Source organism: Phyllostomus hastatus, unplaced genomic scaffold, assembly GCF_019186645.2.
Source record: "Phyllostomus hastatus isolate PE091 unplaced genomic scaffold, TTU_PhHast_1.1 phas_contig_86, whole genome shotgun sequence".
Classification (NCBI taxonomy): domain Eukaryota; kingdom Metazoa; phylum Chordata; class Mammalia; order Chiroptera; family Phyllostomidae; genus Phyllostomus; species Phyllostomus hastatus.
The window spans coordinates 7,390,763-7,405,203 of NW_025333977.1; positions in this window are offsets into that span (position 1 = coordinate 7,390,763).

Below are 14,441 nucleotides of genomic sequence, written 5' to 3' on the forward strand. Positions count from 1 at the left end.
CATTGCATTTTCCTGCCTTTAGAGGTAGATATTAAGCCTAAGTCACATGAAAATATTAAGAGATGCCCCAGCAAATTCCTTGGGTTCTAGAAAAATCTTTCTTATCTAATATGTGCCAGTGCTTCCATTTTCCCTAGGTAGTTGCTATCAATGTCTCTTCCCAGAAAATTAATCTTCTTTCTTCTGCCTTGTGGTTTAGAGGTATGAGTAATTCAAAATATTCAAGGGGCAGTTTCTGCTTCCAACTCTCCCAGAGCCATTCCATATCCTCTGATGAAAACATATTGGACTATAAGACTTACAAACATGCCAAGCTCAAGATCACAAGATGGGAAACAAAAATACTTCCAACAGTTTATCTGAATGTTCTATAGAATATATATAATATATTATATACATACATATTACATATATACATATATATAATATATAAAATAATGCTTCATTTTTAGTAGTTGCTATAGGTATTAGAATAAATATCCTTAACTTCACAGTCTACTTAGATGTAATTTGACACTACTTCACATATGGAAATATTTACAATTGTATAAATACATTCACTTCTTCCACTGTATTTTATGCCATATGTATTATATATATTACATCTATACACATTATAAAAGCTACAACTCAATGTCATAGTTTTGCTGTAAATAGTCATACATATTTTAAAGTACTCACAATATGAAAAAGCCTTCATATTTATCTAGATATTTACTATTTCTGGTGCTTTAATTTTTTTCTGAAGATTTGAGTTGACCTCTAGTATATTTTTCCTTCAGTTTGAAGAACTTTCTTTAACCTTTGCAGGCTATAAGATTGTTGGACCATAATATTAAACAAGAACTAGGCAATCTTTATTTTAGATATTCAGAATTAATTCTTTTTTGATCATTCATTGCTTAAATTAAAGCTTTTTGAAAATAAAGGTAACAAAGTATTGAAAAACTTTAAATACTTTAAATACTTTAAAAACTTTAAAAGAAGAAATAGTGTAGTATAGTACAGATGTCCTCAAACTGCATCCCTTACTTAGAACACTGTATGGTTTCATGAGTGTAAGTACCATGGCCCACAAGAAATTTGTGTAGACAACAAGATTTGTGTTCAGGTATTTTTGTTACTTTATGACTAGTCACTCTTCAGAGAATCACTTCAGCACTTTTAATCACATATTTTCTAACTTCTAAAATGATAAAAGTCAACTTTTCAAATACCTACACGATTTAGATAGGTTACTCAGATAGGTGTGTGGTCAAGGAGAGAATACATGTCCTGTCCACTGGCATCGGTGGCTACCAGGCCCTAGCCCATCATCACTACATGGGAACACCAGCCTAGTATTGCCAGATGTTTCAATATTGATGTGCAATCTCCGCATATTAAAATGCAATAAATAATTCAAAAGGTTTAGAAAGACTGTGTGTGTGCTAAACAACACATCTCTGTAAATTGGATTTGTCCTTACGGATGAGCAATCCGTAATGCTTGGATTAACTACTTTTTAACCAGTCTTCAGATACTGATATTTTGTAATTCTATAGAACTAGGTAAGAACGAAGAATATGAAGTCAGGGCCATCTATTAATAACTTTGGTATATGTTTGCTGCCCAAATAACATACTGTGGATTTTAATGCAGAAAATAGAAGTTAGTCATGTTTTGTTTTTGAATAATTATTAAGGTATAACAACTATGTTCAGTTATGGAGAAAAGAAAAGGTCTTTGAGGACTCTATTCTACATTAGAGAAAGCTTTTAGGAGACCTGCAAGTAGAGCTTTTATCCAATGTTAATGCACACACGTGGTAGGTGGTTGGGGATCAACAGGATAAAATTCCAGTGGGGTCGTAACTCTGGACTAGATTTATGGGACTCAGCTCAATCACCAAGTGTATTACTAAAAGGATGGTAAAAGCCTACGTAAGGATCTAGCTACAGGTCACGTGACCCAATCCAGGGAAGAGATAAAAGCTTATATAGATCTTGTGGAAGCCTGCCAATACTTGTCTCCATAATACATGATGAAACTCTGACAGGAAACTACTCCTGGGAGTTTGGTATTAAATTAGCTCTCCTTTCTGCTGTTTTCAGATATCTAGGAATGGCTTTCTACTATGCTGGTAATGTAGAAGCCAAAAGATGAAAGTTCTATTTTAATATCTCTTCCACGCCTTACCTTTTCTATCTCTGCTGAAACAGTTCAGAGGCATGGAAATATTAGTGTGTGATATGCCCCATTCTCTATGCTACCACTTTCTTAAAATAATATCACACATGCAAAGAGCCTCTTACCATGTTTTACAGAATATGTATGCAAGTACTTTTGCTTTAGCCAGAGACTATTTTTGTCCTGAAAAATTAGAAGTCAGTCAAACTTACATTTAATTTAATTTTTATTTTATTTCACTTTATTTTAATTTTATTTTTCAAATAGCAAGCACCACAATTTCTTTTGCACAGAAGTGTCTTTATTTAGAATAAAAATGATCTTTGTAACAGAGAAGGTGAAACTTGGTATGCCCTGGGCAATGGGAAAGGTGGGTGAGAGGAGCAGAAGTGGGGAGAGGGGTGGTTAGGAGGTTAGAAAACTACATTTACATAATGTGAATCTTCCTTGGAACCTCTGCGAATCTTCAATAAAGTTGACTAAATTCACATTTAAATTTTTTTTAATTTGAAAAATTATGGTAAAATACACATAACACAAAATTTATCATCTTTACCACTTATTTGTGAGTGTTGAGTTCAGTGGCATTAAATACATTTACATTACTGTGCAACTATCACCATCATTTATCTCCAGAATATTTTCATCTTCTCATAATGCTTTATTTATGCATTCTTAATTTATTCACAGGATGAATAGTAGTCATAGTAATCTTAATACTCATAGTCAATTTAGAATAGATGTTTAGATTTCCACATATATAGAAAAGGATCCAAGTTTACCCAGATCTTGAGTGGTGGATGGGGTGGCTTCATATGACATCAGGGCTACAAATCAAAATGTGGCATTTCTTGGAAGGATATAGAGTTGTGTTGTGGCCACCAATGGAGGCAAATCCGTGGGTTTTGTGGGAGCCCTGGGACAGGAGAGAAGTCAGGCAGCAGAGTAGATCTACGAGAGAAAGCATGCTTTCTACTTTTTGCATCTGTGTGTGTGCATGTTCTGCTTTATGAATATGCATCATGCTGGGTGTCTGCTGTTTCTCCAGGACAAAATCACATTTCTATTATGGCTCTTGTAGGTGACTGCACTTCCTGCCTGTTCAAGTGCCACCAACCAACTAATTATAGATTCTGAATCCCAATTCCATGTCCTTAGGAGTGAATCTGATGATCTGGTTCTTGTCCACTCAGCCTCACCTCCGATTTAGCTGTGGCTGGGGTGGAGAACACCGGACAGGCTCAGGCATGGCTCTTTGCTTTCTGTCACAGAGCTCCTTTGATGCTAGTGATGCCTTGGGAGCTCACTTTGTTCCTGTCACCTGGCTTGTAAGTGTGAGGGGGTCAACATCCTTGGGTGTTGACATCCATTCAAACAATGAGGAGTGAGAGCTGCCTCATAAATGCTCCTGCCCTTCAGCCTTCTAGCCTATGATTTTGGGAGGTGTCCTGTATACTTTTCTGGAAGTTCAAGTGGAGTCAGGCCCCTTGTGTCCACAGGGGTGCTGTCAATAACACACCCTTATATTGGCTCTTCCTCCTTTTCTATCCTAACTCTTTTCATCCTCTCGTTCTGCTCACTGAGATCATTTCCTGGAGAATGCATTTAATTCCTTCTGATATCTAAGCCAATCAGCTCACAAGCCTTGTCACAGGCTCTGCTTTTTGGGAGGTCATGCTGAGATAGGTAGATTTGTGTCTGGTTATCCATTTGTTATAGGTTGAATTGTGTCCCCAAAAAGATATGTTGAAGTCCTAACCCCCAGTAGCTCATACCGTGACCTAATTTGGAAATAGAGCTGTTGCAGATGTAATTAGTCCTTAATCCGATATAGCTGGTATTCTATTCAGAAGAGAATGGACATCAACACAAAGAGGGAGAACACCATGTGATGATGGAGGCAAAGGTTGCAGTGCTATAGTTTGCAAGCCAAGGAACATCAAGAAATCTCCAGCAACAACCAGAAGCTAGGAAGAGTCAAGGAATGCTTGTCCTTTGCAGGTTTCAGAGGAAACATGGCCATCTGATATTTTGATTTCAGACTTCAAGCCCCTAGAACTGTGAGATAATACATTTCTTAAGCCACCCAGTTTGTGTTTTTTTGTTATAGCAGTTCTAAGAAACTAATTTACAGTTGTTGTAACTTCTGTTGCCAGATATTGAGAACATATGTGTGGCCTACTGTCTACTCATCAGGAAGCAGGCTACTAGGGAAGTGGATAAGGGTGGGTTCTTTTATAAGGGGTATGGCTACATACCCCTATAAAGGGTAAGTGGAAACCACGGGCATCTATAACATACATGGAAATGTTTGTAAAAAGATAAAATGATGATAACTGAAAAAATAATGTGGAGAATGGATTTAAAGTCTATTTAAAAAGTAGAGCTACTTTTCTCCTAACACTGTGCTGGCAATAATGATATGTTTTCCTGACTTTGGCTCTCCTCCTGGATATAAAGCTAGACCATGTTTTTTTGGTCTAGTTAGTCAAGTAACATGACAAAATTCTGGCCGTAAATAAATTTAACTCAAGCTGATAAGCATGTTTTTTATCTCAAAATTTATTTTTTATTGCATTTTTTTCCATTACCATTTATCTTCCTTATACCCCTCTCTTGGATATACAACTAGTGCATGTTTCTCAGGCTAGTTGGTCAAGTCATATGACAAAATTCTGGCCATAAATCAATTTAACTTAATAAGTTGATAAACATATTTCTGATGTAAGAGATATAGGCCCATATTGATTGGTAAGAAGAAATGTGATACAAAAAAGCAATCTGTAAATTAATATAGAGGTTTCTCAATCAGTACAATATCTCAGCTCACCTAAAGGCATTTAACTCTCTTCTGATATCTGAACCAACACATCCTCTATGAGCTGTAAGATCTGTCAAAGAGTCACAAAGGCATGTCTGCGAGGGCTCATTGATATGACAAGGTCTGGGGATGAGGACTTTCATGTGCAGGAAGAAACTTAAACTGGATATTTGTACCTGCCTAGAATCACACTATTGTAATCTCCAAGGTTCTTTGGATAAGGTATTGTTGTGTCCATTTACAATTTCTTTGCCACAAGAATCACCAGCTTTAGATAGAGCAGCAGGAGCAGTAATTACCTGCTTAATAATTGGGTAGGTTACTCTGCTGAGTACACAAATGATATAGAAACACATTGCCTTTGAGAAGCTTATCATCTCATAAACTCTGCAATGTGGAAAAAAATTAGAGAAAACCAACAATTAATGTGACTAGAACAAAAGAATTTATTTTACAATAGTAAAAGAGAAAGTTTGACTAGGATAGTGGTGTGAAAAATGGAGAGAATTAGTGGGTTTGAGAAATATTTAGGATACAAAATCCATGAGAGTCAATGATAAATTGAGTGAGTTTAAGGTCGGTATTGAAGATGACTGTTAGGATTGAGATTCTGTCAGAAGGACAGATGATGGTGCCTTCTGCTTGATGTGGAGCACTAGAATTGGGTTGCATGTGGTACCAGACTTGTTGAATCTGAGGTATATATTGGTAGGCATTCATATGGGAAAGCTGCAACTCACTGGAGTGCTCTGAAGTGGAGATGGAAATGTAAGGCATTTGATTATAGGTAGTTACTGAAACCACATATGTGGGTGAATTTCATAATGGAAAGAGTGTAGAGTGAAAAGACAAGGCACTTTAGGGATGATATTGAGGAGTTCACAGAACTTAATAGTTGAGAAAGAAAGAATAATCCTGCAATCAGTTCCAAATTTGAACAGCTTCATAGACACAAACCCCTTGCATAAGTGGGGGGGAGGCTGGGCCCCATTGAGAAAAAACTTTGCTATACAACAAAAAGTTGTATAGCATAAATATTTCTCTGAATCTTCCTGAGAGAGTCCTATGACCACTTTCTAGGATGACTGTGCATTGGGGAAGAGTAAATAATTGATTTTTTTAGGGATTTCTGGACACTGACATTGATGCTAATTTGTGGAGGTGCTCCATATCATTAGGCATCACCAGTCAGAGTTGGGGCTTAATAAAATCAAGTGATCAGTGAAGTTTGACTTGTGTTAACTGAAATGGTCAGAAGCTTTCACTGCCAAGGAGGAATGCCTTAATCAGAGAACACAGCAATGGTTCAACTGAATTGGAAGTGGTCTGCCCCTTCACCACTTTGGGACTGACTCTTCAGGCCAGTAAATCAATAATGGGGATAAAGAGAAATATTTCTGGAATACAAGAGATCCTCAGAGGTGCCACTTATTACACTCATATCCTCTGATTAAGTCAGTGGGAAACTACAACCTAAAACAAACAGGATGCCAAAGATTTAGATCCCTCAGGAGTGAGGGTTTGAGACAAAGCCATGATCAACTGAGGGGCCTGCTGAAGGAAAAAGGGCTATGGAATGGCTAGAAGGAGAAGGCAGTTGAAAGTATGACTTTGACCACGTGAGTAGTTTCAGAAACAAGGATTATAATAGGAGATTTTTCCTTAATTTTGATATGAAAATATTACATGTATATGTATATAAAGCTTTTTTTCCTTCCTCAAATGTCAGAAAAAATATTGATGTTCAAAAATTGCATGTAAATAGGACAAGGTGTAGATTTTAAAAAAGGTGTAGTTACTTGAGGTGACTTTTATATAAGTGGACGGTTAGGGTATCCATTTTTACAATTACAAAATGATTAACATAATAACAAGGGTGTACATATCGACACTTCTGTGTTTTTATATGGTTTATGAGAACAGCACTTGATGGACCAGAATAGACTTCTTCTTGGAACAAATGCAGGTGTTAGAGACTTTGATGCTTTCTTGTCTCCATTAAGTTTACTTTTTCCATTGGAAGGTAAAGAGAACAGAAGAGCAAATGTGTCCATTATCAATGAAGGAAAAGAATAAACCATTATAATGGGATATATATATATATATATATATATATATATATATATATATATACACACCTCTATACTACATGGAGCTACTATATGATTATAGTAACATAATTTTTATAAAGAAATAAACTCAGAATAATTTTCTTTCTTCTCCTAGTTAGAACTTCCTATGAACATTGTTTCAAACAAGCCAATTTTATTTTGATCAAATGATCTACTTGCTGTTTTCTTTTAATTTGAAAGAGCTTATCATGAAATAGGAAAGAAATGAAAACGCTAACTTGAAAATATGTTTACCCCCATGTTATTGTAGCATCATTTATAATAGCCAAGGCCTGAAAGTAACCTAAGTGTCCACTGATGGATAAATGGATAAAGAAAATGTGATACACACACACACACACACACACACACACACACACACATTACTTGACCATAAAAAGAAAAAAATCTTGCCATTTGTGACAATATGGGTGGAACTTGAGTACATTATACAAAGAGAAATAAGTCAGACTGAAAAACACAGGTACTGTATAATCTCATTTATATATGTAGAATCTAAAAATCAAAAACAAAGAAATAAAAAACAAAACTTAGATATACAGAACAGATTAGTAGTTGGCAGAGGTGGGAGAGTGGAGGTCATGGGAGAAACGGGTGAAGGTGATTAAAAGGTACATAGTTCCAAATATAAAATAGATAAATCCTGGGGATGTAACATACAAAATGTTGACTCTATAGTTAATACTACTGTGTTGTATATTTAAAAGTTGCTAAGAGAGTAAATCTGTAAAGTATATATCCCAAGAAAAAAAATTATACCTATGTGTGGTGATGGATGTTAGCAAGACTTATTGTGGTAACCATTTCACAATGTATACAAATATTGAATACTGTTATATACCAGAAACTAACATAATGCCAAGTATATCTGAACAAATTAGATAATGGTTAAAAACCAAAACTAAAACCAACTTTCCATGTTATCCTAGAAAGGACTATGCAAGGTTGTCCTATTCCAGTGGCTCTCATCTGGAGGTGATTTTGCCTGTCAGGGATATTTGGCAATGTCTGGTGATATTCTTGGTTGTCACAATGGGAGCAGTGGAGTGAGGATGGGTTGCTACTGGCTCTGGTGGGTAGAGGTCAAGGATGCTGCTATACACCCTACAATGCACAGGCCAGTTCCCCACAACACTGATTTTTCTTGGCTAAAATGTCCATAGTGATAATGTTGAAAAACTCTCACATCATAGAATTAAACAAAAACTGTGTCATTACTGACCTTATAATGTATTACACAGCAGTTCTTCAATATTTTTTGCATCAGTTATACATTTTAAAATATGAATTTAAGCCCTGGCTGGTGTAGTTCAGTGGGTTGAACATGGGCTGTGAACCAAAGGGTTGCTAGTTCTGTTTGTTCTCAGTCAGGGCACATGCCTGGGTTGCAGGCCAGGTCCCCAGTGGGGGCCATGTGAGAGGCAACCACACATTGATGTTTCTGTCCCTCTCTTTCTCCCTCCCTTCCACTCTCTAACAATAAATAAATAACGCCCCCCCCCAAAAAGTCTGCCTTAAAAAATATAAATTAATATTTGCTACCCTTTAGTTCTTGACCTCTAGGGTGAAAATTTAAAACTCTTCATTTAAGCATTATTTACTTCCTAATTTTAAGTCACGTGGCACATAGCTGAGGTGTCTAGATAATAAACAAGTGTATTTTACCTGTGGCTCCATAAATATTCTGATTTTTGGACATATGTGTATAAACAGATGTGTACATGAGCAGGGCTAACTTTCTTCGGGTTTTGAAATGACTATTTTCTGCTTATTTTTGAATACTTTATCTTCACTGTAAGATGGAGGGTCACAGAATAGGAGATAAAATTGAAAGCTCTTGATATCGTCTAAATAGTAGAATCAATGATGACACTTCTGTAGTATCAAGTAAATGATGTCAACCATTAATGGTAGAATACATTTATCCTATTTGAAACCAAATGCTTGAATCATCCCAAGAGCTGACCTGACAAGCTTTTGCTGGTCAAATGCATAGCACTCATTTAATAACAAAAAAAACCCCTGATACTTCCCACTTGATTATAATGGTAAATAAAATGGAATTGCCTTAACTTTGATAGCTTCAGGGGGATTATACAGACTTATGGATATTTTGAAAATAAATTATGATTTCTACTTTTAGAAATTCATGATCAAATTTATCTTCTCATTTGTAAGGAGTATGGGTAAGAACCACATCAAGTGAAGAAAAAAAAAAAAAACCTGAACAGAGTTCCTCTATTTAGGTGAATGGAATTTCACTGAAACAATGGAATTTAAAATTTGAGTCTTCAAAGCAGTTGTAGTTATAATTGTATCCACTAAGGTGTGCTAGATCTCCAAATATTATTCACGCTGCCCTTGTGTTACCAAATGCATTGCACTGAATTCAGCCCAGACCACTGCCTTTCTTACGGAGCCTTCCCTCACACAAGAGGGTTTTGAGCTGGAATAACAATGTACTGCACACAAATTCAGCGAAAACACAAAAGAGGACGAGAGACCATTTCAAAATTTTAAATGAGAAGGGCAAATAGTAGCATTTTTGAATTGGTGATTTTTACAAACAGGCTTTTTTTTTTTTGTATTGGCTTTGGTTATGTGCAATAATTTGGCTTGTCTGGGAAATTCTAGAAGGTTAACCTGATAAAAGGGAGTTTTTCAGGCAATTTTTTCTTCTACTAAAACTCTTTAATGTCCTATTAATATTTATAATGAGTGTTACAAATGTAAGTTATCTTTGCCTTAATAGCACATCAATCTATCATTATTCATGATGATTTAACTCCCTTTTGGTTTCTGAGATCATCTAGTGAAATTTGAAAAACAATTAACACAAAAAAGCAGTCCTAAATAAGTGTTTCAGGCAGGAAGTGGCACAGATTGTAAAATATAACAAAAAATGTTGTGGGTGGAAAGAAAAATTAATTCTTTTTATTTGCCGTACTGAATTTAATTTTTTCCAAGTCTTCAAGTTACCAGTCAGAAATTTAGCTATCTTGTTAAAAGCCTTCTGCATAGCTAGTAATTTAATAGTAGACTCAAAAAGGTCTGGCAGGCAGGGGAACATGCCAACTTTCCCCATAAACCAAACAGGTTGTACATATAGGGTTCTACACATCCTTAGTGTGGAAGCACTTTTATAGATGCAAAGGATTCCTTTTGGTTGTATAATTGTATTTGGAGTATGTCTTGGAGTGCCTTTCTTTTCTTTATCTTGCAGTGGTTTCAGTTAAAAAGACAATTTGCACTTCACCTCCAAACCAATGTTATTGTTCACTTTGGCAGCTTGTCCACTTACAGTTTGGGTCTATAATTTTAGTTCTATTGACTGTTGTGATCAATGACCATTTTAATAATAATAAAAAATGATAGCTCTAAACTTAAGTTAATCTTAAAGAAAATCTCAAATAATATAGCCATGAATCTTTTATTTTGGTGTGATTTATTTGTGTAGGCAAAAAGTACTTTATATTCAGCTAAAGAGCCAAGAATCAAATGCTAAGTAACTCTTCAGAGGTTGTTTAAAAATAAAGTTTTTCTGGACTGAACTGAAAATTTTCCACCAAAATAATATTTCCTCATACATAAAAGCCATAGGTCCATAATTTATACCATTATAAAATATTGCCTTCTATACCCAGACAGAATTTCATAATATTTTAAAGATATTTTTGGCTGTGGCAAGATTCCTTTTGTTTTGATGAAGTTCCAAAATAATGATAGAGTGCATGATCAAGTGAGTGGATTTTCATGTATATAAATGAGTTTCTGAAATTTCCATTTGCATATTGGGAAAAATGAAATGTTTTCTCATTCTACTGCCTTCTCATCTGATTATTAAGCTAGTGAACTGGACAAATGTAAAATGACATCTGTACTTTTGCTGAGACATGTTGTTTAAATAATTAATAGCAAAGTAATCAGGAAACAATTCGGGACTACAAAATTTTTACAGTGTTAACCCAGAAAACTCTTCTATTTGTGAAATCTTTTGAGTTGACTTATTGAAACAATTGTCTCCATAATTATTGCCTGTTGAATAATGGTGATTAATTACTATTTCCCAAACCTTTGAATAAGGGAATAAGATTCATTAAACTCATTTTGAATACATCAAGAGGTAGAGAAGGTAGTATGTTTCCCAACATAAAAGTTTAGAGAAATGATTCTTCAACATAACACAAATATGAGTCAATCAGAACTCTTTATGTGTGATGTTAACTTCGACTTGTTTAAAAGTACTTTCTAAAAACAAAGAGGAATGAATATTGAATACCACAGAGCTAAAAGCTAATGGGAGAAAAGTAGGACATGCAGAAAGGGATCTAAGCATGCTAATTACTTGTTAAAAGGCTACAAAGAGCAAAATGAGTATCTTCAGCATTTAGAAAACCAGCAACCCCTGCTAAGTGGGAACCACTGTGCAACCTGAGGGTGGATTGATTCAGAATTTCAGAAGGCATGTCAGTGGTGCCTGACTTTCAATGAGATGCAGCATTTTCTCTATTTTAGTTTAGAGTTAGGACATTCATTCTGTGTTTTCTAAGAAGCAAGGCCTGGCTGAAATTTAATTAGAAGTGTGGAAACTCTACTATGAAGATTAGACCAATTAATGCTCAATATTTAAAATGAAAAAAATTAAGAAACATTCCATTTTCTATTTGGCAACAAGTAGGCTAGAGTGTTTCTTTGGAATAATTTCCCAGAAATATTTAAAATAAATACAACTAATATGGATTCTGTTCATACTATTTTTTGAGAACTGTGTGTGTATTATAGTATATTCATTTATTATTACTTTTTTTTTTGCTTGAGTGAGACAACATGCAAGCTTCATATGAATTAGAAAATACTGCTCACCTGCACTCAAGAGACAGCTTGGTTCAATGTCAAGATCATACTAAGAGACCAACACTACCTAAAGCCATTTTCAGCTTTGCTACAAAGCTATTTCATTATGGAAATGAGTGATTCCAAACAAGTTTTGGGAGAGGAATGGGGCAGCTTGGTGAGGTGGAGGCAGCGGAGCTAACGGAGGGTGAGGCTGAGTAGAAGCTCGAGGTCCCTATGGCGGGCGTCCTGGAAGTCTGAGGGCAGGAAGACGTTAAAGAGGGCAGAGGAAAAGAACGTGGATGGGTCTTATTTCACAAGTTTTAAAGGAGCACTGTGAATTAGTCTTTCTTTAAGTGGAAGGACCCCATTACACTCACGGTAGCTTAGTTATGAGAGGAGAAGAGCTGAAAAGGGAAAACTTCCAAATTGCTTCTGGGCTGGTGGGATTGGGTGGCCATGGTGGCAGGCACTAAATCTTGGAAGACACATCAGCACTGGTGTTGTGCACGTATCTGTGTTCTCAAGAAAGTGAGCCAACCTGTAAAGATTCAGGACTAGAGAAAATATAAACTATAGTAGGAGGCCAGGAATGAGAAAAATATAGGTTTAGGATCTGAAAAAATTACTAAAGGAAGGTTGTAAATTTGGCTCTGTTTCTTGATACTCAAAGCAAATTATTTCATCATCCACAAGGAGAAATTTTACCAGTTTCTCGGGAGAAGCAAATAATTTCCTTTTACTGTGTTCTAAAAGAATGTTATTAACAGTTCATTGCTTTGTATTAAGTTTTTTTTGTTCTTAATTTTTCTTTTAAAATGTAAACACCCAAGGAGAATATATGCTATTAAATCACTAATAACTGCAAATTTTAAATAATTTTCTTGTAGCCTATGGTGGGAGGATAGGCTTAATTTTACCAAGAGTGAGTTAGAATATCAATAAAACAATGGTTTATAATTTAGATTTCCCTTTCCCCAGTTTTATTAGTTCTAATTCTCTGAGTTCTGGGTTACCAAAACAGGAAGAGAAATGAAACATATCATTACCTGTATAGAAAAATTATTTAATGAAGCTACAAAATGACAACTTAATGACAATATTAGGCATTAGGCACACAGGAGCACTATTATGGTCCTTACTCAACCCGTGTGATCCACATTGTCCATAGACCCTCAGTTTTTAACAAGCAAAGATGGTGGATAATTTTTGAGAACATGTTTTCTACTTAGATCAAGTATGCTATTAGCTGATTCAGGGAAGCCGTTTTTTTAAGAGAAGAGGTATTTACAGAGCAGCTTTCAATTTGTCCATTGGCTGACTCAAGGTGAGGAGTAATCATTGTTTATTTAAGATATGGACTATAATACATTTGCAGTGAATAATCCTCAGTTTCAATAACGAGAAGACAGTATTTGACGTTGATGGGCCACATCAGTATTTTTTTACCTTCTTCCCTCATGTTGATTCCTTCATATTCTTGAAAGTGTTGCTTGTTCACTTTATTCATATTTTAATCATTAAAGCCAAAGAAAGCATTCTATCTCAGAATACATTTTTTAATATATGTTGGTTTTCTTTAATTTTTTAAATAATTGATGTGCAAATAAAAATCAATTGCATTTAAAAAGCCAAATAAACTTTACAACTCAATAGCAAATTAAAGGATGAGAATGAGAAATAATGAGCTGCAGTAACATCAAAACTAAGAGTCAAAATATAATCCATATTTATGTTTAGTTGTGTTATTTTTTCAAAAGATTTTATTTATTTATTTTTAGAAAAAGGGGAAGGGAAGGAGAAGGAGAGGGAGGGAAACATCAGTGTGTAGTTGCCTCTTATGTGTCTGCCACTGGGGACCTGGCTCACAACCCAGACATGTGCCCTGACTGGGAATTGAACTGGTGACCTTTTGGTTTGCAGGCCCACACTCAATTCACTGAGCCACACAAGCTAGGGCAGTGAATATTATTTTTGTAATTGATTTTTAACATTATGGCCATGTAACATATATAAAAGAAGCGAAATGACCACTTTAATGGGCTATGCATTTTGTATAGTTCTTTTTTTCTTTCCTGAAGTGGGTTTGAAATGGTTGAGTATATGTAGATTTTTACATGTGATCTCAAAGGACAAAATTCCCGATTCCTCCCTAAGGTGCTCAAATATTCCAGAAGAAAATGAAACATATCAGTGTGTTTCTTCCATCTGGTCTTTCTTAGGGGGCCATTTAATGTCCCTGATAATCCTTGAAGATGGTCATCAGTTTGTCTTTGTTTTATGTCCTGCTCAGACATCCTTTGTTGTGACCCTCCTCCAGTTGAAGAAGAGAAGATGGGATTTCTTACTCTAACTGGCCAATGGGGAAACACCTGCTGTGTGAAAAATCTTCTCTCTATCATTACTGAGCACAGTATTTTGCTTTCTTGTGTTTCCTGTCCTCACAGTCTGGAATATGAAGGTTTTTAATGTAGGACACAGCAGTA